Source organism: Ascaphus truei, chromosome 15, assembly GCF_040206685.1.
Source record: "Ascaphus truei isolate aAscTru1 chromosome 15, aAscTru1.hap1, whole genome shotgun sequence".
Lineage (NCBI taxonomy): Eukaryota > Metazoa > Chordata > Amphibia > Anura > Ascaphidae > Ascaphus > Ascaphus truei.
Window position 1 is genome coordinate 24,487,787 of NC_134497.1, and position 27,737 is coordinate 24,515,523.

The following is a 27,737-nucleotide window of genomic DNA, read 5'->3' on the forward strand; positions in this document are numbered from 1 at the left end:
CAGGTGAGCCATTGGTGTAGCTCAGGTAGGAAGCGTTTTTCATTGAATACATCTGGAACACCACCAACAGTGTCATTCTACTGACTCACGCATTTTTGGCTAAAAGAACATGTCTCTGATGAGTCTAAAGGTCTATCCATCACCGAGATGTCCATGCTCGTTATGCAAGGCTTTCAGAACCATATATTGTAAGTTCCTTCAGAGAACCAGTTGTCTTCTATCCGGATGGTTATACTGCACCGACACACTTTATTCGAGCAAATGCCTGGTTTGTACCTGGCAGAAACCTGGAATCCGCCGCTGCTCACCTCTTGCATGCTTCGTTGCGTTTGCCTTCCCAGCCACGGTTCATGCCTGGCTGACGGGGGCCTGATCTGTTAAATGATAATGAGAATGATTTACTAGGCTGCGATGTTTCGATTGTCCACCAGATGGCATAAACTCATGACTTAAGTAATGTGTGGCCTTTGCAAGTTGTTTCGTTTCCAAAAAAAAGTTACTTTATCCCAGTACAGTATGCTATTGTGTAACTTGTCCTTGAGACTGAAGGAAGAGTTGCAAAAAATGTATCAATTTAGGCTTTACATACAGTAATGTATTAAATAAAGACAAAGATCATTTTCACTTACACTATTCTACAGAGACATGAGTGTTCAAGTGGAGCCCGTGTTCCAAAAACCTGACAGAAGTTATGCTTATTTGATATGGGCCGCTATAAATGCAACAGAGGATAAGATGGCAACAGTTGTTCAAATTTATCAGTATTTTATCGAAAATTATGACTTTTACAGATTTTCGCCAACTCCTCATTTGTGGAAGCATGCAATAAGGAAAAGGTTATGTAGTGACCCCTGTTTTCACCGTATTGAGCCCCAATTTGTTGGAGGGTATTGGTGTGTGTCACAGGGTTTTTCCCGTATCTATGATAATGGAGGCGGCAAAAGGCGAAGGGTCGTGTTAAAACGAAATAAGAAGCGACAGTCCCTGCCAAGCAATGCGCCAGAACCAGAACCAGAACCAGCAGCAGCACCAGCTTATCATCATGGTCCCGCCGTCGGTGACAACTCTGAGATGGATTTCGCAGCCAGTTTTGATGAAGCTTGCACTTAACCCCTTCACGATCGTAGCAGTTAATACCGCTACGGTCATGAAGGGGTTAAGCCCTCCCGCTACCCCCCCCCCCCCCCCCGCAAGCCCTCCCCAACCATCGTTGGGGCGAATACCCCATTCACCCACCCCCGCTAAACACAATAAAAAATAATCACACACAGCATCCCCGCAATAAATAAATAAATAAATAAATACAAATAAATAAATTTGAAATACATTTTTATTGATAGTGTAGATGTGCAGGGGGTCTCTGGAGCTGAACCGCGTTGGTTTTAGGTCTGGGGACCCCGTGCCCCCCGAGATACAGGCCCCTTTAGGGGGTGCCGGTAGCCCTCTGCTTGGTTTAAAGGTCCGATCACGTGATCGCGGCCTGTAAACCAAGCAGAGCAGAGGGATACCGGCACCCCCTAAAGGGGCCTGTATCTCGGGGGGCACGGGGTCCCCAGACCTGAAACCTGTGCGCTTCTGCTCCGGAGACCCCCTGCACATGTACACTATCAATAAAAATGTATTTCAAATGTATTTATTGTCATTTATTTATTTATTTATATTTATTTATTCATTGTGCTGCTGCTGCAAGTCGTAAACTCACACCAAGGGCCAAACACCCCCCTCACCCCCAATAAAAAAAATTCACGCACAGCAGCCCCACAATTAATAAATAAATATAAATAAATAAATAAAATCTATGTAAAACCCCCTCCCCTATTCTCGCTTTTAAAACGCCCTGCCTTCTCTCTAATCTATGTAAAAAACCCTCCCCCTATCCCCCTATTGTGTGTGTGCGTTAAGCTTCCCTGCAAGCTATGTAAAAAAACCTCCCCCTATTGTGTGTGTGTTTAAATCTGCCTGGCCTGTGTTTCTGAGTGCTGAGTGCTCTGCGTTTAAAGGTCCCGATCACGTGATCGCGGCCTGTAAACCAAGCAGAGCAGAGGGATACCGGCACCCCCTAAAGGGGCCTGTATCTCGGGGGGCACGGGGTCCCCAGACCTGAAACCTGTGCGCTTCAGCTCCGGAGACCCCCTGCACATGTACACTATCAATAAAAATGTATTTCAAATGTATTTATTGTCATTTATTTATTTATTTATTTATTTATATTTATTTATTCATTGTGCTGCTGCTGCAAGTCGTAAACTCACACCAAGGGCCAAACACCCCCCTCACCCCCAATAAAAAAAATTCACGCACAGCAGCCCCACAATTAATAAATAAATCTAAATAAATAAATAAAGACATGAAGAGAAATAAATATATACTGTACAGTATATACTTTGTATATATATATACACTGTATATATATATATATATATATATATATATATATATATATATATATATATATATATATATATATATATATATATACAGTATACATATATACACTGTGTATATATATATATACTGTATATATATCATACAGCTATATATATATATATATATATATATATATATATATATATATATATATATATATATATATATATATACATACTGTATGTGAGTGAAAAGAGAAAAAAGTAACCCGTATGGGAGCACTCAGGTATGCAATTGATATATTTGTTTATTTATTTGACACAGTGCAAAAAGGGATGAATAAACAGTACAGTACATGATTTAAAAACACTTAAAAAAGAGGCATGGACCCTTAAACACTAATGAACAGCACTAGGGAACGACACACACTGTCAACCCTAAACATGAAAAGGATAGTGACTCAAAAAACACTAGGGAGAATCAAAGTGAATCACAATAGGTTACTGGGTTTAAAGGCACCTACAGTATACAACGCTAAGGATAATGCACACTACACACCAAAAGGTAGACTTGTCAAAGTATAAATGACAGTCTCAAAGCATCACACATCTGCATTAGCATACAGTAATATAACCAATGCCTAAAGCACAAATCATGTGTAGGAAAGGTGGTAAGGTGGAATGAAATCCCTAGATGTGTAGAGCAATGAAGTTAATGAATAGCATACAGTATACAGTAAAACATAACATTACAATCCACACAGTACATTGCATTTACAGTACATTGTATACTGTAAATGATGCATAGCATTAAATCTATGCACCATATACAGTACTGTACATTCTGCAAATGAATGTTAACAATATAATTGCAAGCTACTCTACCAGTAAATACTGTACAAACACTTCCAAACAAGTCAACTTAACTACAGTATTTTAACCAAGCAAGTAAACCAAAATCAATATATACTGTAAGTAACAACCAGAAAAGACAATTTAAAAACAAACTAACCCTTACAATACCAAGGATTACATCTATCTAATTGTAAAAAAACCTTATACATTATACACAGCAGCATTGTTTAAAAACCCCTTCCCCCCTAATGTTTGTGTTAAGCAGATTACACTGAAGGGAGAGAGATATAAAGGCCTAAAGCCCCTTCCCCCCTAATGTTTCTGTTAAGCAGATTACACTGAAGGGAGAGAGATATAAAGGCCTAAAGCCCCTTCCCCCCCTAATGTTTCTGTTAAACAGATTACAGTACATTGAAGGGAGAGAGATTTTACAGAAACACACATTAGGGGGGAGGGGGCTTTAAACAGATTACATTGAAGGGAGAGAGATGTTTCTGTTACCAGTAAATCTCCCTCCCTGCATTGCTAACCACCCTCACCCCCTACCCACATACCGTTAACCCCCCCCCCATCCTGGCCATGGCCCCTCCGCTTCTGCAAAACAGACACAAAAATTAAAACATACAAAGTAATGTCCCCTAACCCCTTAATCACCATAGCGGTTATTAACCGCTACAGTCATGAAGGGGTTAACCCACCCTCACCCACCCACCACTCGGGATGCCTACATACCCTCCCACACTAACCCCCCCCCCCCCACCCGTGAGGCCTAACCACCCAGTCAGTACCCACAAGGGAGGCCTACCCACATACCGTTGGGGAAACACCCCACCCCCACCCCAGTACCCACAATAAAAACAGTACAATCACCCACAATAAACAGCATTCTATTTATTAAATACATTACCCACCCCCTGTGCCCCCCCCCCCATAAATACAAGATTTATTCTTTTACATTCAGGGTCCATAACGTAGCCCCACGCTAGTCCCCGGTGGGCTGGCAGGGCACCTGGACAGACCTACAGTTTACCAGCAGCATTCCACAGGTTCTGGAGGCCTGCTGGTGGATCCTGCCAGCACCATGGCGCCCAGGTGGTCTCCTTGGGTCACCGTGAGCCTCAATTGGGTCCACACGGTAGGCCCAAGGATGTCTGGGAGCCCCGGGTCAAACCCACAGGTGTCTGCGGGGCCTCGGGTGGTTCCCATGGGGGTCTGGGGAACTCACGGGTGCTCACTACGGGTCCGCGGTGCCCCCACAGAAGTGGGACCACACATCATCATCCCCGCACCTACGGCTCGGAGGTGCCCCCACAGAAGTGGGACCACACATCGTCATGCCCGCAGACTACGGGTCCGCGGTGCCCCCACAGAAGTGGGACCACACATCATCATCCCCGCATGTGTCACCCGTGGAACCACCAGCCTGCTACCCTTTAGGATACCCGAGGATTCCCCGCGGGTGGTCTCCAGAGGTCCCACGCAAAACCACGGAAGTAACCCTGAATGTAAAAAAAATAAACCTGGCCTATACATTCAATACATACACCCTCCCCCCCAACACCTACAGTACAATAATGTGCAAAATAACTATTATCCAGATATGGATAATAGATTAATTGCCCATTATTAAAAACATTAACTAGCATATACAAATAAATAAAGTACTACTGACCTCATCAATACGAAGTGTCCGACGCCAGCGCCTTCCTTCTCTTGCCCACACAAAACATAGCCAAAACCAAGCCAATACATTGCAATTACATTCAGATATCAATTAACCCCTTAAACACCTTATCGGATAATAACCGCAAAGGTAATTAAGGGGTTAAGCCACACAGGCACGATACCCACCCTTCACCCATGAATTTGTACTGCGGCTTCATCATGCAACTGTATATATATACTGTATATATATACATACAGAGAGACAGAGAGAAAGAGAGAGAGAGAGATATATACAGTATATATATATACACACGTTATATACACACCCATGATAAACCAAATATACAGTACAAATAAATGTAGAAGGGTTATCAAAACCATACTGTTCTACAACCAAACACTTCTCCATACAGACACTACATTAAAAATCAATTTCCTTTAAAAATCCTAACTGATCTCACAATCTACTGTACTGTATATGATCACAAACCAATGAAAAAAGTCACATTCCAAAATGCATAAAATCTATGCACCATACTGTATACATTCTGCAAATTAATCAACGTAAACAAAAATCAATTAGCAATCATTATTTACATCCCTAAACATTTCACACTCAATCATGAACAATGAAACCATTAACAGATTCACGCCTAGAGCAGAACAATTAAGCCTTTGAAAAAAATATAAGTACCGACAAAAATACAACCTTTACAGTACAACCAAGGCTATCTATCCCTGACCTTCCTCAAACACACAATACAATACCAAGGAATAATACATCTATCTAATTTTAAAATACTTTAAACTCACAAAATAATTAAAAACACATCTAATCCAGCTTTTAAAACATCATCATTTCTTACCCTGAATGTATACTGTACAGTATATCTCTCTAGACATATATATTGTACATACATACATACAGTGGCAAGAAATGATATACCACAAAAAAAAAAAAATACACAGGTTAAAAAACCTTTTGAAAAAATTAACAAGTTAAATAAAATACATTTCTTTACTGTAGTTCACTTACCATTACTTGCCCCCACCGACTCCCGTTGCCCAGCTTACTCACGAACCAATCCACGATCAGGAACCCATAAAATAATAAACCATTGAAAATAATAAACATTAAACTAAAAATCCAAACCTTCATCTGTATTCTTCTTCTTTCTTCTATCTCCTTCCGGGCGGGGCAGGGCGTGGTCTTCTTTCCATCATCGGCCACGCCCTTGTCTTTTTTCTTCTCCGGAGGTCCTTCCTCCGCGGCGTCTGGCTGCAAAATGAGACGACATAGGCTTTTAAAGACCTATGACGTCACATTTTGCGTCATGGTTCCCACGGTCCTGATTGGACCGTGAAAACCATGTGTTTTGGCCGATAATAAAAAAATGATGACGTCACTTAAAGGGAATGAAAGCACAGCCAATCAGAATGGCTTTGCTTCAATTGCCTTTAAGATGACGTCATGAAAAGGCACATGGCCGTGCACACATGGTACTAGAGCCAATCAGAGCGTGGGAACTTTATCCCTACTCTGATTGGCTCTGGTATACCATGTGTCAGGGGCTTGGGGGAGAAAGGATGTGACGTCAATGAAAACCTGTCACGTGGTACGGTAGCCAATCAGAGCGTGGGAACTTTATCCTTATTGACGTCACATCCTTTCTCCCCCAAGCCCCTGACACATGGTATACCAGAGCCAATCAGAGTAGGGATAAAGTTCCCACGCTCTGATTGGCTCTAGTACCATGTGTGCACGGCCATGTGCCTTTTCATGACGTCATCTTAAAGGCAATTGAAGCAAAGCCATTCTGATTGGCTGTGCTTTCATTCCCTTTAAGTGACGTCATCATTTTTTTATTATCGGCCAAAACACATGGTTTTCACGGTCCAATCAGGACCGTGGGAACCATGACGCAAAATGTGACGTCATAGGTCTTTAAAAGCCTATGTCGTCTCATTTTGCAGCCAGACGCCGCGGAGGAAGGACCTCCGGAGAAGAAAAAAGACAAGGGCGTGGCCGATGATGGAAAGAAGACCACGCCCTGCCCCGCCCGGAAGGAGATAGAAGAAAGAAGAATACAGATGAAGGTGTATTACAAGTAGAAGACCCGTGGATTGGTTTGGATTTTTAGTTTAATGTTTATTATTTTCAATGGTTTATTATTTTATGGGTTCCTGATCGTGGATTGGTTCGTGAGTAAGCTGGGCAACGGGAGTCGGTGGGGGCAAGTAATGGTAAGTGAACTACAGTAAAGAAATGTATTTTATTTAACTTGTTAATTTTTTCAAAAGGTTTTTTAACCTGTGTATTTTTTTTTTTTTGTGGTATATCATTTCTTGCCACTGTATGTATGTATGTACAATATATATGTCTAGAGAGATATACTGTACAGTATACATTCAGGGTAAGAAATGATGATGTTTTAAAAGCTGGATTAGATGTGTTTTTAATTATTTTGTGAGTTTAAAGTATTTTAAAATTAGATAGATGTATTATTCCTTGGTATTGTATTGTGTGTTTGAGGAAGGTCAGGGATAGATAGCCTTGGTTGTACTGTAAAGGTTGTATTTTTGTCGGTAGTTATATTTTTTTCAAAGGCTTAATTGTTCTGCTCTAGGCGTGAATCTGTTAATGGTTTCATTGTTCATGATTGAGTGTGAAATGTTTAGGGATGTAAATAATGATTGCTAATTGATTTTTGTTTACGTTGATTAATTTGCAGAATGTATACAGTATGGTGCATAGATTTTATGCATTTTGGAATGTGACTTTTTTCATTGGTTTGTGATCATATACAGTACAGTAGATTGTGAGATCAGTTAGGATTTTTAAAGGAAATTGATTTTTAATGTAGTGTCTGTATGGAGAAGTGTTTGGTTGTAGAACAGTATGGTTTTGATAACCCTTCTACATTTATTTGTACTGTATATTTGGTTTATCATGGGTGTGTATATAACGTGTGTATATATATATACTGTACTGTATATATCTCTCTCTCTCTCTTTCTCTCTGTCTCTCTGTATGTATATATATACAGTATATATATACAGTTGCATGATGAAGCCGCAGTACAAATTCATGGGTGAAGGGTGGGTATCGTGCCTGTGTGGCTTAACCCCTTAATTACCTTTGCGGTTATTATCCGATAAGGTGTTTAAGGGGTTAATTGATATCTGAATGTAATTGCAATGTATTGGCTTGGTTTTGGCTATGTTTTGTGTGGGCAAGAGAAGGAAGGCGCTGGCGTCGGACACTTCGTATTGATGAGGTCAGTAGTACTTTATTTATTTGTATATGCTAGTTAATGTTTTTAATAATGGGCAATTAATCTATTATCCATATCTGGATAATAGTTATTTTGCACATTATTGTACTGTAGGTGTTGGGGGGGAGGGTGTATGTATTGAATGTATAGGCCAGGTTTATTTTTTTTACATTCAGGGTTACTTCCGTGGTTTTGCGTGGGACCTCTGGAGACCACCCGCGGGGAATCCTCGGGTATCCTAAAGGGTAGCAGGCTGGTGGTTCCACGGGTGACACATGCGGGGATGATGATGTGTGGTCCCACTTCTGTGGGGGCACCGCGGACCCGTAGTCTGCGGGCATGACGATGTGTGGTCCCACTTCTGTGGGGGCACCTCCGAGCCGTAGGTGCGGGGATGATGATGTGTGGTCCCACTTCTGTGGGGGCACCGCGGACCCGTAGTGAGCACCCGTGAGTTCCCCAGACCCCCATGGGAACCACCCGAGGCCCCGCAGACACCTGTGGGTTTGACCCGGGGCTCCCAGACATCCTTGGGCCTACCGTGTGGACCCAATTGAGGCTCACGGTGACCCAAGGAGACCACCTGGGCGCCATGGTGCTGGCAGGATCCACCAGCAGGCCTCCAGAACCTGTGGAATGCTGCTGGTAAACTGTAGGTCTGTCCAGGTGCCCTGCCAGCCCACCGGGGACTAGCGTGGGGCTACGTTATGGACCCTGAATGTAAAAGAATAAATCTTGTATTTATGGGGGGGGGGGCACAGGGGGTGGGTAATGTATTTAATAAATAGAATGCTGTTTATTGTGGGTGATTGTACTGTTTTTATTGTGGGTACTGGGGTGGGGGTGGGGTGTTTCCCCAACGGTATGTGGGTAGGCCTCCCTTGTGGGTAGTTAGTGGGTGAGGGTTGAGGGTGGTTAGGCCTCACGGGGTGGGGGGTTAGAGTGGGAGGGTATGTACAGTAGGCGTCCCAAGTGGTGGGTGAGGGCGGGTTAACCCCTTCATGACTGTAGCGGTTAATAACCGCTATGGTGATTAAGGGGTTAGGGGACATTACTTTGAAAGTGTTATTTTTTTTCTCTGTTTTACTGTACAGCAGCGGAGGTTGCCATGGGTAGTGGGTAGTGTATTGAATGTATTTATTGGTTATTATGCGTTAACCCCTTCATTACCTTAGCGGCTATACGCTATGCTAATGAAGCCTCGTTTCTGAACTTTTAATAATATTGTGCAGGAGCAGGGGGTCCCCTGAGATTAGATTTCTGTCTCAGGGAACCCCCTGCTCACTCTACAATATTATTAAAAAGACAGAAATGCTGCTTCTTTACCATAGCGCATAGCCGCTAAGCTAAAGAATGATTCTTTAATGATGTGTGTGTTTTATTCACAGTGTAGAGGGTCTCCAGAGCAGAAGCGCACAGGTTTCAGGTCTGGGGACCCCGTGCCCCCCGAGATACAGGCCCCTTTAGGGGGTGCCGGTATCCCTCTGCTCTGCTTGGTTTACAGGCCGCGATCACGTGATCGGACCTTTAAACCAAGCAGAGGGCTACCGGCACCCCCTAAAGGGGCCTGTATCTCGGGGGGCACGGGGTCCCCAGACCTAAAACCAACGCGGTTCAGCTCCAGAGACCCCCTGCACATCTACACTATCAATAAAAATGTATTTCAAATGCATTTATTTGTATTTATTTATTTATTTATTTATTGCGGGGATGCTGTGTGTGATTATTTTTTATTGTGTTTAGCGGGGGTGGGTGACGGGGTTTATAAATGTGAGTTTATAAATAAAATAAAGAATATTATTTATACAGTAGGGGCCTTAGAACAGAAGTTCCCACGCCAATTGCGCGCTCATTGCTCTTTTGTTACAATGTTGCTGGTCTTGCGGGTTTGCAGTCTGGCAGCAAAAAGCAGTTTGTAGTACTGTGTGTGAGATAAAGTAACCAGTTCTTTTATTGCTGAAGTCGCCACTAAAAACTTTTATTTACAAATACAGTACAAAAACCGTGCAACACACAACAACATACAGTATCCTTTGTTTAAGTACAGCAGGTACTATAGGGTAAAACATGTACTGTACAGTACAGCACAACATTACAGTATGGTCTCACTGAAAGTCCTCCCCATTTTCCAGCCATGGCCGATGCCTTGCATGGCGCAAAACGCCATTAATGCAGTCTCTAACGCCTCTCATTACAGGATCTGTAACAGGGTAATAGCGCTGCATTTCTTCCACAATCTTTTTCCTTAAATTGGCAGGAAGGGCATTTTTTTGGCGATTCCCATCATAGTTCACTTTGAACACCCACTCGCAGTACAATGTGTAGGGAACATGGTGTTTAAATATGATTAAGGCATACTTGTGTGGTATACCAGCACTCCTCACCCTATACTTCTCCCTCAGCGCCGGTGTCAGATCGCACAGGGAGATGTCGGGCACTGTTTGTATGCGAGCGGGTGTAGGAAGTCTTTTGGGAGCGGGTGTACTTGAGGCGATGGGCAATGGTAGGGTGTCTGGGAGGAAGCTTTCCTCCGGTAGTGGTCGCCGGGTTGTCTCCTGGCGTGGTCTAGATGGGGTTGTCATGTCCTCCTCAATAGCATAGTACACTGTATCTTCTGGTGGAGGGGGTGTGCTTGGTGATGGAAGGGGGTCGAAGGTACCATGCATCACATCCATGTCACCCCCCTGCTCCAGCGTCGGGGAAACAGGGGCATTAACACCGAGCAAATAATGTATGCCCGCTATGTCTGCCTCTATCTTGTCCATCCGTTGATCCATACGTTGCTCCATATGTAGCATCCGTTGATCCAGCCGTTGCTCCATATGTAGCACCGACTCCAGAAGCAGATCTAGCTTTGCCAGCACACTAGAATTCCCGGGGAGATCCACACTTAGCCCATTCAGGATCCGGTCCAACGAGCTGCTTGTGCATGGCATCTGGAGATCTGGGGGGATGGGTGCAACGGAGGATGAGATGGGGGTTCCCTGGAGAGAAGCGGCATCGATGGAGAGTGGAAGAGGTGACCTGGGGATGCCCGGTACAGGAGAAGCTGCAGCGTGGTGGAAGAGGGATGGAGAAGGTGACCGCTGGATTTCCGGGAGAGAAGCAGAGTCGTCCAAGAGCAAAGGAGACAGTGACCCGTTGATTTCAGAGGCAGCAGCATCTTCAGATGGAACCGGAGAAGATGGGGGTGGAGAAGCCGGGCTGAAGATTTCCGGGACAGCTACAGCAGAGTCGTCGAAGCATATGGGAGCAAGTGGTCTGCGGATTCGGTGAGTTGGCTGCCATGCGTCTTGCGTACCGAGCACAGTACCGTATTTCTTCTTCACATAATAAGGCTGACGTGTTTTAAAAGCCTTAGCCTTTGGGGTCAGCAGAAGGTTTTCTTTGTTGGCCTTAGCCTGTCGCTTTGCCTTTGGCTTGGGAACGGTAACTGCCTTTCTCTTTTTCAGTGTGGCAGGCACAGCAGAGGTGAGATGATTCTTTCGTCCATAGAACCGGGGCTGCTCCATGTAAGCGGGAGGCACAATGCAGTATCTGGACAATGGCTCAGATAAAGATCAGCAAGTGGTGGGCTATGCAACGTGTACAACCTTTTATGCATGGTGGCCAGGTACAGGTGTTGAAAGTGGGTGGTCTGTTATGTGAGTCATTAACATATAAATACACCATCCATTTTGTGGATTCACTGCACATTGAATACACATCGACTAAACATCGAATACACATTCTTGTGTTTGTATTTCTTTCTACTCGCAGCAATGCCTGTTAAGAAGATTTCAAAGGATCTCAGCATGAGAATGAAGGAGATGTACACGAGCGGACAACGAATTGCAGATATCCAGCGCTGGTTAACTGCTTCTGGCCTCGTTGTGCCATCAAGCACTGTGTGCTATCATGCACAAGGAAAAAACAGAGACCGCAAAAAGGCACCAAGGGTAACAAATGCGTAAGTACTGTATACTGTATTTATAAAACTTAACCAAAAAAAAATATAGAAAACTGTAGTGTACATCTACAGTATACCGTATTTATATAGTATATTTATTATATTACAACAGTATATACTGTAGTGTACTGTATGTGTGGTCAATTTATATTTTTTGTGCAGCAGTATACACTTTTGGTATATTGCAATTCATCTTACAACGGAATATACAGTATATGATGTGTATTTATTATGATATAACAACAGTATACCGTATTTATATAGTATATTTATTATATTACAACAGTATATACTGTAGTGTACTGTATGTGTGGTCAATTTATATTTTTTGTGCAGCAGTATACACTTTTGGTATATTGCAATTCATCTTACAACGGAATATACAGTATATGATGTGTATTTATTATGATATAACAACAGTATACCGTATTTATATAGTATATTTATTATATTACAACAGTATATACTGTAGTGTACTGTATGTGTGGTCAATTTATATTTTTTGTGCAGCAGTATACACTTTTGGTATATTGCAATTCATCTTACAACGAAATATACAGTATATGATGTGTATTTATTATGATATAACAACAGTATACCGTATTTATATAGTATATTTATTATATTACAACAGTATATACTGTAGTGTACTGTATGTGTGGTCAATTTATATTTTTTGTGCAGCAGTATACACTTTTGGTATATTGCAATTCATCTTACAACGGAATATACAGTATATGATGTGTATTTATTATGATATAACAACAGTATACCGTATTTATATAGTATATTTATTATATTACAACAGTATATACTGTAGTGTACTGTATGTGTGGTCAATTTATATTTTTTGTGCAGCAGTATACACTTTTGGTATATTGCAATTCATCTTACAACGAAATATACAGTATATGATGTGTATTTATTATGATATAACAACAGTATACCGTATTTATATAGTATATTTATTATATTACAACAGTACTGTATACTGTATATTTTGTCTATTTATATTTATAGTACAGCAGTATACATTTTTTGTATATTTATATTTACTGTATATTACAACATTACATGTACAGTATACAATATACATTTTATATTGCTGCATATTAATAACACAATATAATTTCTTTGCATTGTAGGGAGACTACTCTTCTGGTGGACAGAATAAGTGAGGAGAATGATGAGAGGAGCGCATTAAGGGTTAAAAACACTCTTCAGGAAAACCACAATCTGACTGTATCCGAGAGCAGCATAAAGAAGATGAGACGCAGAATTGGATGGAAATATGGACGTGTGAGGTTAGTAGTGGACAGTACAGGAGGTACTGTACTGTAAAGTAAAAATGTTGTTTTGCAAACTGTACTGCGCTGTGACGCTAACATTTTTTATTCATTGTCATTACAGAGCGTACCCCATGATACGGGACGCAAACAAAATCAAAAGAGTGCTCCAGGCCCAGGCATGGATCGACAGCGGTGAGACTTTCCAGGATTGCATCTTCACTGATGAGTCTACTGTGTCGCTGGAGAGATTTGCAAGATTTGCGTTCCACAAAAAAGGCCGCATAACTTTGAAGCCACGGCCAAAACACCCTGTGAAGCTGCATGTGTGGGGTGCCATCTCTAGGCGTGGACCGGGATGCATTGTCGTCTTTGAAGGTACAATTTCTCAAATATAATGCCGCCTAATGCACTGTACTTGACTAGTGTTGCCTTACCGTATGCACTGTACTGTACTATTGAGCACTTTTCTTTTCTTGCTATAGGAATCATGAATAAAGATTTCTTCCAAGACAACATTGTGCCCGTGATAGTGCGATACATCACACAAGACTTTCCCAATGGTCATCGCTTTTACCAGGACAATGATCCCAAGCACACCGCGTCGACGGCGCATATCCTTGAGCGCGGCATCAACTGGGTGAAGACGCCAGCGGAGTAAGTGTAGTAGACCGTGTCCCATTTATATGTTCCCCACTGTTTTTACTGTGTACTGTATCTCTTAAACTAATTGTCCTTTCTTTCCAATCACAGATCGCCAGACTTCAATCCGATCGAAATGGTCTGGCATCAGCTGAAGGACCACATCCGTAAAGTGGCGAAACCCTCCAAGAAGGACGAGTTGTATACAGCCATAATGAGTTTTTGGAACGATGTACTCACCGTTGAACGATGCAATAAATATATAGACCATATTGCCACTGTGTTGCCCATTGTCATCGCGCGCAATGGACAAGCATCAGGAAAGTAGTACAGTGCTGTAGTATTGTACAGTAGGTACACTATGATACAGGTAAGTATGGCACAGATTTTAGCTTTCCCAATAGTCAGAGTTTACAGTAGTTACAGTATACAGTACAGTAGACTAGTTTGACATACTACAGTAACTGCCTACTAACTGCTCCATTTTTTCTTTCCAGAGAAAGCTTCACCAGCCACCTACTGTACAGTAGGTCTACCATAATACAGTACGCACATACAGTACAGTACAGTAACTGAACAAAGTTTTTGTTTTCTTTTCGTTCCAGGAAAAAGGGTGCACCAGAGGGGAGGGGGGGCCTTGTGTTCGTCAAATCTGCTTGTGCAGTCAAATGTACAGTATATAAACAGCAGTAATGATGTACACAAAACCTCTCCTCTCTCAATGAACTACTGTACCGCAGACACAATGAGGATACTGTTACAGTATGAAGGGAAAAAGAACAGGATGGGTTATTTAACATTACAGTATACTGTGCAATATTTATACTGTATATTTATATATACTGTATTTTTATTCTAAAGGTATTCGAGAATGTACTCTACTAGATGAGGACCTGGTGACTTTCAACACTCTCAGACACACAGAAAGGATTATTTCACATCACTGTATATTTATCCTGTATATTTTCAGTAATTTAGAAGCAGTGGCTGTTCTGAACAGCCCAGGGCCAGATTAACAAAACAATGGCTTGGATTGGATTAGCCAGACGATTGATGCTTGGCCAGGGAGGGATTAAAAACTCTAAGGGAGGGGGTGGGTGGTGTAGCTGTAGGATTGTACTGTGTCAGTATTTCCAACGCCAGGTCACCCTAATAATTGCATGAATAAACCCCCAAAGACAAGGCCCAAATATACTAGTACAGTATACTGTACAGTACTGTAAAGTATGTATTATTGTGTGTTGATGTTTTGAATTGCTGTTAACTTGAAAAGTTTCACCATTGTATTGTACTGTATTTGTAAATAAAAGTATTTTGTGGCGACTTCAGCAATAAAAGAACTGGTTAATTTATCTCACATAAAGTACGTGAATACGACCGCAATCACCATTGTACAGTAAATGGGTGCATAGGATGGAACGACAGGTGCTAAAGGGGTATAAATATGATACTGTATTTATCAGTATTGATCAAAGAGAGTTGATCAGAAGGATTCCCCTTATAAAGTATACAGCACTCTATTGTCATTCATACAGTACAGTATACTGTAGTAAAAGGTAGACAACACATGGTCTTGCAGTACAGTATACTGTATTACTAAAAATCTGTCAGGTTGACCAGAATCACTGCGGATATCGGAAAATAATACAATTTTATTAATTCTACGTACTGTATATAAGGGGAATCCTTCTGATCAACTCTCTTTGATCAACACTGATAAATACAGTAATTTATCTCACACTCAGTACTACAAACTGCTTTTTGCTTGCAATAAACAAACAAACAGGGAAGCGCTACTGTATACTGTATGAGTTAGGATCAGGCCCAGCAGCCACTTTATGTTGAAAACCACATATGAAATGAGCATAAATTTGCATGAATAATTACACAAAAATATATAAAATAAATAGCACAAGTCTCTGACAGAGAGAAATTGTCCAGGTGGTGTGGATACAGGTTAATGCCCCTGTCTGATAGGACAGACTCGGGCAAGAATGGCCTGTGAGAGGTGAATATCCAGAATGGTAGCTGGGATGGAAAGCGCTACCAACTGTGCAGGTATTGAAGTGTGTAGAAATGGGAAGGTGCCGTAGGCATCAAATGTGGAAAGCGCTCACCCAGACTTCATACACTGCGCTTTTTGCTTGCATACTGCAAAGCCGCAAGACCAGCAACATTGTAAAAAAAGAGCAAAAAAAGAGCAATGAGCGCGAAATTGGCGTGGGAACTTCTGTTCTAGGGCCCCTAGAAATAATATTCTTTATTTTATTTATAAACTCACATTTATATATAAAGTATATATTTATTTCTCTTCATGTATTTATTTATATTTATTTATTAATTGTGGAGCTGCTGTGCGTGAGGGGCCATGGCCAGGATGGGGGGGGGGGTAACGGTACAGTATGTGGGTAGGGGGTGAGGGTGGTTAGACCTCACAGTACATTATGCACATTGGGCCCCCCTCCTCCCCACATTTACATACTGTACACTACACGACATCAATGCAGGGAGGGTTTACCAATGCAGGGAGGGTTTACCAATGCAGGTAAGGCTTTAGGCCTTTATATCTCTCTCCCTTCAGTGTAATCTGCTTAACAGAAACATTAGGGGGGAAGGGGCTTTAGGCCTTTATATCTCTCTCCCTTCAGTGTAATCTGCTTAACACAAACATTAGGGGGGAAGGGGTTTTTAAACAATGCTGCTGTGTATAATGTATAAGGTTTTTTACAATTAGATAGATGTAATCCTTGGTATTGTAAGGGTTAGTTTGTTTTTAAATTGTCTTTTCTGGTTGTTACTTACAGTATATATTGATTTTGGTTTACTTGCTTGGTTAAAATACTGTAGTTAAGTTGACTTGTTTGGAAGTGTTTGTACAGTATTTACTGGTAGAGTAGCTTGCAATTATATTGTTAACATTCATTTGCAGAATGTACAGTACTGTATATGGTGCATAGATTTAATGCTATGCATCATTTACAGTATACAATGTACTGTAAATGCAATGTACTGTGTGGATTGTAATGTTATGTTTTACTGTATACTGTATGCTATTCATTAACTTCATTGCTCTACACATCTAGGGATTTCATTCCACCTTACCACCTTTCCTACACATGATTTGTGCTTTAGGCATTGGTTATATTACTGTATGCTAATGCAGATGTGTGATGCTTTGAGACTGTCATTTATACTTTGACAAGTCTACCTTTTGGTGTGTAGTGTGCATTATCCTTAGCGTTGTATACTGTAGGTGCCTTTAAACCCAGTAACCTATTGTGATTCACTTTGATTCTCCCTAGTGTTTTTTGAGTCACTATCCTTTTCATGTTTAGGGTTGACAGTGTGTGTCGTTCCCTAGTGCTGTTCATTAGTGTTTAAGGGTCCATGCCTCTTTTTTAAGTGTTTTTAAATCATGTACTGTACTGTTTATTCATCCCTTTTTGCACTGTGTCAAATAAATAAACAAATATATCAATTGCATACCTGAGTGCTCCCATACGGGTTACTTTTTTCTCTTTTCACTCACATACAGTATGTATATATATATATATATATATATATATATATATATATATATATATAGCTGTATGATATATATACAGTATATATATATATACACAGTGTATATATGTATACTGTATATATATATATATATATATATATATATATATATATATACAGTGTATATATATATACAAAGTATATACTGTACAGTATATATTTATTTCTCTTCATGTCTTTATTTATTTATTTAGATTTATTTATTAATTGTGGGGCTGCTGTGCGTGAATTTTTTTTATTGGGGGTGAGGGGGGTGTTTGGCCCTTGGTGTGAGTTTACGACTTGCAGCAGCAGCACAATGAATAAATAAATATAAATAAATAAATAAATAAATAAATGACAATAAATACATTTGAAATACATTTTTATTGATAGTGTACATGTGCAGGGGGTCTCCGGAGCTGAAGCGCACAGGTTTCAGGTCTGGGGACCCCGTGCCCCCCGAGATACAGGCCCCTTTAGGGGGTGCCGTTATCCCTCTGCTCTGCTTGGTTTACAGGCCGCGATCACGTGATCGGGACCTTTAAACGCAGAGCACTCAGCACTCAGAAACACAGGCCAGGCAGATTTAAACACACACACAATAGGGGGAGGTTTTTTTACATAGCTTGCAGGGAAGCTTAACGCACACACACAATAGGGGGATAGGGGGAGGGTTTTTTACATAGATTAGAGAGAAGGCAGGGCGTTTTAAAAGCGAGAATAGGGGAGGGGGTTTTACATAGATTTTATTTATTTATTTAGATTTATTTATTAATTGTGGGGCTGCTGTGCGTGAATTTTTTTTATTGGGGGTGAGGGGGGTGTTTGGCCCTTGGTGTGAGTTTACGACTTGCAGCAGCAGCACAATGAATAAATAAATATAAATAAATAAATAAATAAATAAATGACAATAAATACATTTGAAATACATTTTTATTGATAGTGTACATGTGCAGGGGGTCTCCGGAGCTGAAGCGCACAGGTTTCAGGTCTGGGGACCCCGTGCCCCCCGAGATACAGGCCCCTTTAGGGGGTGCCGGTATCCCTCTGCTCTGCTTGGTTTACAGGCCGCGATCACGTGATCGGGACCTTTAAACGCAGAGCACTCAGCACTCAGAAACACAGGCCAGGCAGATTTAAACACACACACAATAGGGGGAGGTTTTTTTACATAGCTTGCAGGGAAGCTTAACGCACACACACAATAGGGGGATAGGGGGAGGGTTTTTTACATAGATTAGAGAGAAGGCAGGGCGTTTTAAAAGCGAGAATAGGGGAGGGGGTTTTACATAGATTTTATTTATTTATTTAGATTTATTTATTAATTGTGGGGCTGCTGTGCGTGAATTTTTTTTATTGGGGGTGAGGGGGGTGTTTGGCCCTTGGTGTGAGTTTACGACTTGCAGCAGCAGCACAATGAATAAATAAATATAAATACAGTAAATAAATAAATAAATGACAATAAATACATTTGAAATACATTTTTATTGATAGTGTACATGTGCAGAGGGTCTCCAGAGCAGAAGCGCACAGGTTTCAGGTCTGGGGACCCCGTGCCCCCCGAGATACAGGCCCCTTTAGGGGGTGCCGGTATCCCTCTGCTCTGCTTGGTTTACAGGCCGCGGTCACGTGATCGGGGCTTTTAACGCAGAGCTGGATACCGGCACCCCCTAAAGGGGCCTGTATCTCGGGGGGCACGGGGTCCCCAGACCTAAAACCAACGCGGTTCAGCTCCAGAGACCCCCTGCACATCTACACTATCAATAAAAATGTATTTCAAATGTATTTATTTGTATTTATTTATTTATTTATTTATTGCGGGGATGCTGTGTGTGATTATTTTTTATTGTGTTTAGCGGGGGTGGGTGAATGGGGTATTCGCCCCAACGATGGTTGGGGAGGGCTTGCGGGGGGGGGGGGGGGTAGCGGGAGGGCTTAACCCCTTCATGACCGTAGCGGTATTAACTGCTACGATCGTGAAGGGGTTAAGTGCACCCGCAACCCCCCCCCCCCTCCCGCAAGTCCTAAACTCACACCAAGGGCCAAATACCCCCCTCACCCATCCCCACTACACACAATAAAGCGGGCACGGTGGGTTAACCCCTTCATTGCCTTAGCGGCTATCCGCTATAGTAATGACGCAGCATTTTCCGTATTTTTAATAATATTGATCAGGAGCAGGGGGGGGGGGGGGTTCCCTGAGCATTAATCATTAATTTCTGGCTCAGGGAACCCTCTGCTCACTTTACAATATTATTAAAATAATGCTTCTTTACCATAGCGCATAGACGCTAAGGTAAAGAACGAGTGTTTATTTATACTGTATATTGTATGTGTTTTATTGATACTGTACATGTGCAGAGGGTCTCCAGAGCAGAAGCGCACAGGTTTCAGGTCTGGGGACCCCGTGCCCCCCGAGATACAGGCCCCTTTAGGGGGTGCCGGTATCCCTCTGCTCTGCTTGGTTTACAGGCCGCGGTCACGTGATCGGGGCTTTTAACGCAGAGCTGGATACCGGCACCCCCTAAAGGGGCCTGTATCTCGGGGGGCACGGGGTCCCCAGACCTAAAACCAACGCGGTTCAGCTCCGGAGACCCCCTGCACATCTACACTATCAATAAAAATGTATTTCAAATAATTTTTAATGTGTGGATGTTTGCGCAGAGAGAGAGCAGCGGATCTCTCTCTGCTGCAAACACATCTCGCCCCCGCCGCCCATACAGTAGTATCATTTATGTATGTGCATATACAGTACAGTACAGTACTGTACAGTACTGTATGTTAGGGCTTACAGGGGTTGTTGTTATACAGTACTGTATATATATATATACTGTATACTGCATTACAATTCATTATAGGGGACGGCTTCACAGAGAATAGCTCGCAAGCGCCACCATGTGTATTTTGACGGCATTGCAGTATTGTAACCAGCCGGAATAAAAAGCTTAAATTCCTGCCGGAAAATAACGCAATGCACTCTGGCTGAAAAATATCAGAAACCTGAATACACCCGAGTATACCCGAATTCGCGGGACTAACCGTGCTCGAATAAAGTGTGTCGCCAGTGTAGTATTTCACCACCTGATAGAGTAGCCCATTGTTGATCTCGAACTTATCTGCTTCTCGCATGAGAATGGTGACCATGTCGCTGGGAGCACGTTTCAGAATGGCAGGCTTGTTTTTCTGGATGGCCTGGCGGATAATGCCAGCCACGGAGTCCCTTATCTGATATTGTACCATATCGCGCCACGCGATGATCTTATCTGGAGTGATGTTAATCCCATCGGGGTCACAGTAAGCAGCGGATAGCCTTGGATTGGCATGTCAAGGAATCGACCACCCACAGTTCTGAGGCCACTTTACCTCCTATGATAGCCGCTGTGTTGCACATGGCTCGTATCCCTGGTCCAGGGATCTCCTCCCAGAGTTCATCGTCTGGAGGTGGCAGTTAGTCCTGGTCTTCGGGATAGACCATCGGCTCCTATGTTCAGAGGTCCCGGTTTATATTTCAGGGTAAATTTGTAGTTTGATAAGGCCACCAAGCATCGATGGCCGGTAGCATCCAACTTGGCGGTGGTCAATATGTAAGTGAGCGGATTGTTATCCATCCTTACTTCAAAAGTGACGCCATAGAGGTAATCATTGAATTTATCCATGATTGCCCATTTAAGAGCAAGGAACTCCAGCTTGTGTACCGGGCAGTTCTGCTCGCTGGGAGTCAGACTATGGCTGACGTAGAATGTGGGAATCTGTCCTGCGCTTCCGTGTGCAGAGTGGCAGTCTGAAATTGTGTCAGACACTGGGGCAGCGCATGAGGGAGCTCCGCTTGGCCACAGAATTGACCGGTGCAGGGGGCTGTTGGTAACTTTCCTCACCTGCATCTCCGGTCTGGGGCCTGCTCACCTCGGCTGCTCCTGCGTGCCGCCGTCAGAAGAGTTACTGGAAACAATGGCGGATTCCGGCGCAACTGCGCATGTCTGACTCAGAGAGGCTGCTGGGATCTTCAAAAAACTTTATTCATGGAACACACAAGGGCTAGCACCGCATTCTCCCCCTCAACGCGTTTCACCCTTAGGAATAGGGCTTCGTCTTGGAGTGGGGAGAAGCGGAAGCTGCCTGCTTATATACAGAAAAGCCCGCGAAAACGGGAACATTTGAATTAAAAACATTAACCCCCTCCAATGCTTATGCCTGTTTACATGTATTGTCAATAAAGTGACCAGTGCTAAACACTTGGATTCCTAGTTAAACTTATGACAATGTAATAGCAATATTAATAAAGAATATGCTGCTTAAACTCAGGTCAATCATTGGAGATATATAAAATGAATAAAAGGTTGCTGCAAACACTGCTAGTGCATGGTTTAAGTCCCATAGATTGCAATAACAGCTTGTACATTTTCATTGTGTTTATGTATAAGATTATACTCAAACCAATCTAGTACATTGTAAATATGAACTGTGTTTAAGCTGATTAAACATCATATGCTGGGCTCCCACCTGGTGCTTGAAGGGGGGGGGGGAAAGGGGAGAGAGGAAGGGAAAGGAGGGGGGGGGGGAAGGAAGGGGAGGGGAAGGGGGGGGGAAGAGGGGGAGAGGGGGGAGAGGGAAGGGGGGGGGGAAGGAAGGGGAGGGGAAGGGGGGGGGGAAGAGGGGGAGAGGGGGGAGAAGGAAGGGGGGGGAGGGGGGGGGAGGGCTACAAGAATGGTCAGTGAGAAATGGTCATAGAGAATAGCATATTGAACTATATGCCCTCACCCTAGGGGCATTACATCATAATAATTATTAGATAAATAAATTAAAAAAACTTGAAGAAAACTTAAAGAAAACAACGTAGATCCCAATCAATGTTGAGTCCGTTGGGCTGCAGAGAATTGAGTGTGTGTATCCAGTGTGCCTCTCTCTGATGTAAAATCCTTAATCTATCCCCTCCTCGGGGTGGTAACACAATGTGTTCGATGGCACAACATTTGAAATTCTCCACAGAGCCCAACGGACACACATTGAAATGCAATGGTACCGGGTGTGTAGTATCGTGTTTTTTGATTAGCCTAAGATGTTCCATAATGCGGATTTTTAGGACTCTACTAGTTAGTCCTACATATTGTTTATTACACCCGCATTTTAACAGGTAAATCACGAAACTGGTCTGGCATGATATAAAGGTTTTGATGGGAAATCTACGTGTTTCATCGTGGTTTGAGAAATGTTTATTCTTAATCATATTTGGACATATTTTACAATGCCCGCATTTGAACGAGCCAGTGAGTTTTGGAAACATAGACATGTTAGTTCTGTTGCGGTTGGTTGGCTTTAACATACTGGGCGACAAAAGGTTCCCTAATGTGGCTGCCTTTCGAAACACTATTTTGGGACCCATACTAACCAATTTACACAAAAGGGGGTCTAAAGACAGGGTGGTCCAGTGCTTGTGTATAATGGCTTTTATACAATTGGCCTGCTCACTATAATTGGTTATAAAGAAAGGGGATTCCGTGTCTTCCGCTCGTGTACCCTGTGGTTGTTGACGAACATTCATATTTATGAGTTGTTCTCTATCAGTGTCTAAGGCATTTTGATATGCCAGATCTAGGTCCCTAGCGTTGTACCCCCTTGACAGGAATCTCTCCCTCATCTCGCCCGCCCTCTGTTCAAAAGATCCCAAAGTGGAGCAGTTCCTGCGTAACCGCAGGAACTGTCCCTTCGGAATACATCTGACCAGAGGGCGCGCGTGACAGCTTTTAGCATGAAGCAGTGAATTTCTGGCATTTTCTTTCCTGTAAATGTCAGATTGGATATTGTTCTCCAAATCGACATACAAATTTAAATCCAAAAATTTAATTTGGAATTTGTCATATGTATGAGTAAAACTCAAATTCAACGTATTATCAGCCAGATACTCAAAAAACTTCAAAAGCTCTTCCTCCCCACCACTCCAGATCAAAATGAGATCATCAATGTAGCGCTTGTAAAACGCCACATGATGTCTAAACGGGTTCGAATCTCCAAACACGTGGGACATCTCCCACCAACCCATGAATAGGTTGGCATAGGAGGGGGCAAAAGACGTCCCCATAGCTGTCCCACGTGTTTGGAGATAAAACTGGTGATCAAAGAGAAAAAAGTTGTGCGTAAGTGAAAATTTAATACTATCTAAAAGAAAGGCTATATGTGCTGGGGACAGGGTGGAGTGGTTGTGCAGAAAAAATTCTGTGGCAATGAGGCCATGTTCGTGCTTGATAATGTTGTATAAAGAAGTTACATCTAGGGTGACCCAGATGTAATGTGTGTGCCAGGTAATGGGAGTGAGTAATGATAAAATGTGTTTAGTGTCTATAATGTGAGACGGTAGTGAGTGAACAAGTGGCTGTAAAAAGTGATCTATATATTGTGAAAGGTGTTCACCCAGTGAGCCTATACTAGAAATAATGGGTCTACCCGGGGTGCAACCAGTGTTATGTGAATTTTGGGTAGGTGATGAAAAATAGGGGTGATGGGATCTGGAGTGGTGAGGAAGTCCCGCTCATTTGGTGAGAGAACGTGTAGCATCTCACCTTCATCCATGAGGTCCAAGAACTCTCTGCTGAATTGGATGGTGGGGTCCCTGCCAAGGGTACGGTAGGTGTCGGGATCACTCAGTTGTCGCTGTGCCTCTGCTACATAATATTCTCTGTCAAGCACCACAGTAGCGCCACCTTTGTCCGCCTTTCTAACTAGAATAGAGTCATTATTAGTTAATGTTTTTAAAGCTGCTCTCTGTTCCCCCGTTAGATTGTCTTGCTGAAGTCCCCTGGTTCCTATACCTTTGGCCAGGAGCGATAGATCTCTTTCAATGGCTTTCTGAAAGATATCGATGTACTGCCCCCTCATAAATGAGGGATAGAACAAGGATCTCTTTTTAAACCCAGAGTTGGTACTGCCCAGAAAATCTACCGGGTCATCAAGTGTATTGTTCTCATTGAAGAGATCCATAAGGTCCTGCTCCCTGCACTGGTCTTCAAAACCTAGGGGAATTGGAACAACAGGGTTAATGTCAAATATAGGTAACACTGTATTGGGATTTTGATTCCTGGAAAAAAAGAAGCGTTTCAATGTTAATTTACGTGTAAATTTGAATACGTCTACCATAGTGGAAAACAAGTTGAATTGGGTACTTGGTGCAAAAGAAAGTCCAAGATGCAACATGGATAATTCTGATTGTGTCAGTTCATGTTTAGAGATGTTAATAACATTACTGTTCTCCATTGTTAAGTTTTTAGTCTCTTGGATGGCATCCCAATGTATGTTCTTTCTCCTGCCTCTTCTCGTCCTTCCCCGTTTTTGAAGTGAAACTTCCTTAGTGGCACCTCATTCGTGATGGGGCAAAAATGGATTGTGGAGACAGAAATGAAACGGATGTGACGTCAGTGCTGGCAGTTGAGGCCGGGCTGTGTTCTGGCTCAGCCCGACCCCAACACTGACATCACACCCGCTCCACAAATCAGATGCGGCGGCGGCGGCGATAGCCGCCGGCGCCGCTCCTAACGGGCGCTGCTCCCCCCACATGGCTAATGACATATGCGGCGGCGGCGGCGGCGGCGATAGCCGCCGGCGCCGCTCCTAACGGCCGCCATTCCCCCCGCACATCCGCTGCCAAGCCGCGCATGCTCAGTAATCATGGGGACTGGAGGAAAGCCACGCATGCGCAGAAGCGGTTGGCAGCGGCGCCGTTCCCCGCCCGCTGCCACGGCTGTAAACATGTGTTGCCGTTCCCCGTCTGCTGCCCGGGACAGCAGAGACCGCCTGACCGGGACAGCAGAGACCGCCCGACCGGGACAGCCCCCCCCCCCTTTCCTAACCCGAATGGGACCTCCCTCCCAGCCCACACATGTGCCCGCCTAACTTCCACTACCGCTGCCATGCCGCGCATGCGCAGAAGCGGCTGGCAGCGGCGCCATTCAGCCCTCCAGTGACGCGGGCGTTTGCGGGCCCCCCAGGAAGCGGTGTTACAAAAACCCGGGCGCAACCCGCGCGGACCCCCCCCCCCAGACCCCCCACACACTGACGGACCCCCCCGGACCCCCCACACACTGACGGACCCCCCCACATACTGACTGACCCCCCCCGGACCCCCCCACACACTGACAGATCCCCTCAGACCTCCACACACACTGACTGACCCCCCAGACCCCCACACACACTGACTGACCCCCCCCAGACCCCCACACACACTGACTGACCCCCCCAGACCCCCACACACACTGACTGACCCCCCCAGACCCCCACACATACTGACTGACCCCCCAGACCACCAAACACACTGACTGACCACCCCAGACCCCCACACACACTGACTGACCCCCCAGAGACCCACACACACTGACTGAACCCCCCAGACCCCCACACACACTGACTGACCCCCCCAGACCCCCACACACATTGACTGACCCCCCCAGACCCCCACACACACTGACTGACCCCCCCAGACCCCCACACACACTGACTGACCCCCCCAGACCCCCACACACACTGACTAACCCCCCAGACCCCCACACACACTGACTGAACCCCCCAGACCCCCACACACACTGACTGAACCCCCCAGACCCCCACACACACTGACTGAACCCCCCAGACCCCCACACACACTGACAGACCCCCACACACACTGCCTGACCCCCCCAGACCCCCACACACACTGACTGACCCCCCCAGACCCCCAAACACACTGACTGACCACCCCAGACCCCCACACACTGACTGACCCCCCAGAGACCCACACACACTGACTGACCCCCACACACACTGACTGAACCCCCCAGACCCCCACACACACTGACAGACCCCCACACACACTGCCTGACCCCCCAGACCCCCACACACACTGCCTGACCCCCCCAGACCCCACACACACTGCCTGACCCCCCCAGACCCCCACACACACTGACCCCCCCAGAGCCCCACACACACTGACTGACCCCCCCAGACCCCCACACACTGACCCCCACGACCCCCACACACACTCACAGTCACACGCACACTTAGTCACACTCACACGCACACTCACAGTCACACGTACACTCAGTCACACTCACACTCAGTCACACTCACACTCAGTCACACTCACAGTCAGACGCACTCAGTCACACTCACAGTCAGACGCACACGTACAGTCACACGCACACGCATAGTCACACGCACAGTCACACGCACACTCTCAGTCACACGCACACTCTCAGTCACACGCACACTCTGTCACACGCACACTCTCAGTCACACGCACACTCTGTCACACGCACACTCTGTCACACGCACACTCTGTCACACGCACACTCTGTCACACGCACACTCTGTCACACGCACACTCTGTCACACGCGCACTCTGTCACACGCGCACTCTGTCACACGCGCACTCTGTCACACGCGCACTCTTAGTCACACGCGCACTCTCAGTCACGCGCACTCTCAGTCACACGCGCACTCTCAGTCACACGCACACTCTCAGTCACACGCACACTCTGTCACACGCACACTCTGTCACACGCACACTCTGTCACACGCGCACTCTGTCACACGCGCACACTCTGTCACACGCGCACTCTCAGTCACGCGCACTCTGTCACACGCGCACTCTGTCACACGCGCACTCTGTCACACGCGCACTCTGTCACACGCGCACTCTGTCACACGCGCACTCTGTCACACGCGCACTCTGTCACACGCGCACTCTGTCACACGCGCACTCTGTCACACGCGCACACTCTCAGTCACACGCGCACACTCTCAGTCACACGCGCACACTCTCAGTCACACGCGCACACTCTCAGTCACACGCGCACACTCTCAGTCACACGCGCACACTCTCAGTCACACGCACACTCTCAGTCACACGCACACTCTCAGTCACGCACACTCTCAGTCACACGCGCACTCTCTCAGTCACACGCGCACACTCTCAGTCACACGCGCACACTCTCAGTCACACACGCACACTCTCAGTCACACGCACACTCTCAGTCACACGCACACTCTCAGTCACACGCACACTCTCAGTCACACGCACACTCTCAGTCACACGCACACTCTCAGTCACACGCACACTCTCAGTCACACGCACACTCTCAGTCACATGCACAGTCACACGCACAGTCACACGCGGAATTCACACTTAGTG

At 44.5% G+C, this 27,737-nt stretch overlaps 2 protein-coding genes across 4 annotated transcripts in view; both read right to left on the bottom strand.

The window, feature by feature from the left end:
• LOC142466363 (uncharacterized) overlaps window positions 1-27,737 on the bottom strand; it is a 790,214-nt gene that overhangs the window by 353,645 nt on the left and 408,832 nt on the right. The window lies entirely within an intron of this gene.
• The window catches only part of LOC142466695 (uncharacterized), a 431,792-nt gene that overhangs the window by 200,898 nt on the left and 203,157 nt on the right, over window positions 1-27,737 (bottom strand). Inside the window, exon 2 of one of the 3 annotated variants that reach the window (XM_075572003.1) lies at window positions 309-374. The exons of 1 other annotated variant lie outside the window; for it this stretch is intronic. The gene's annotated coding sequence lies outside the window, so the exon portion shown is untranslated. Of the gene's footprint in view, window positions 1-276; window positions 375-27,737 lie in introns of all 3 variants that reach the window. One more of the 3 variants, XM_075572002.1, reaches the window with a different exon arrangement.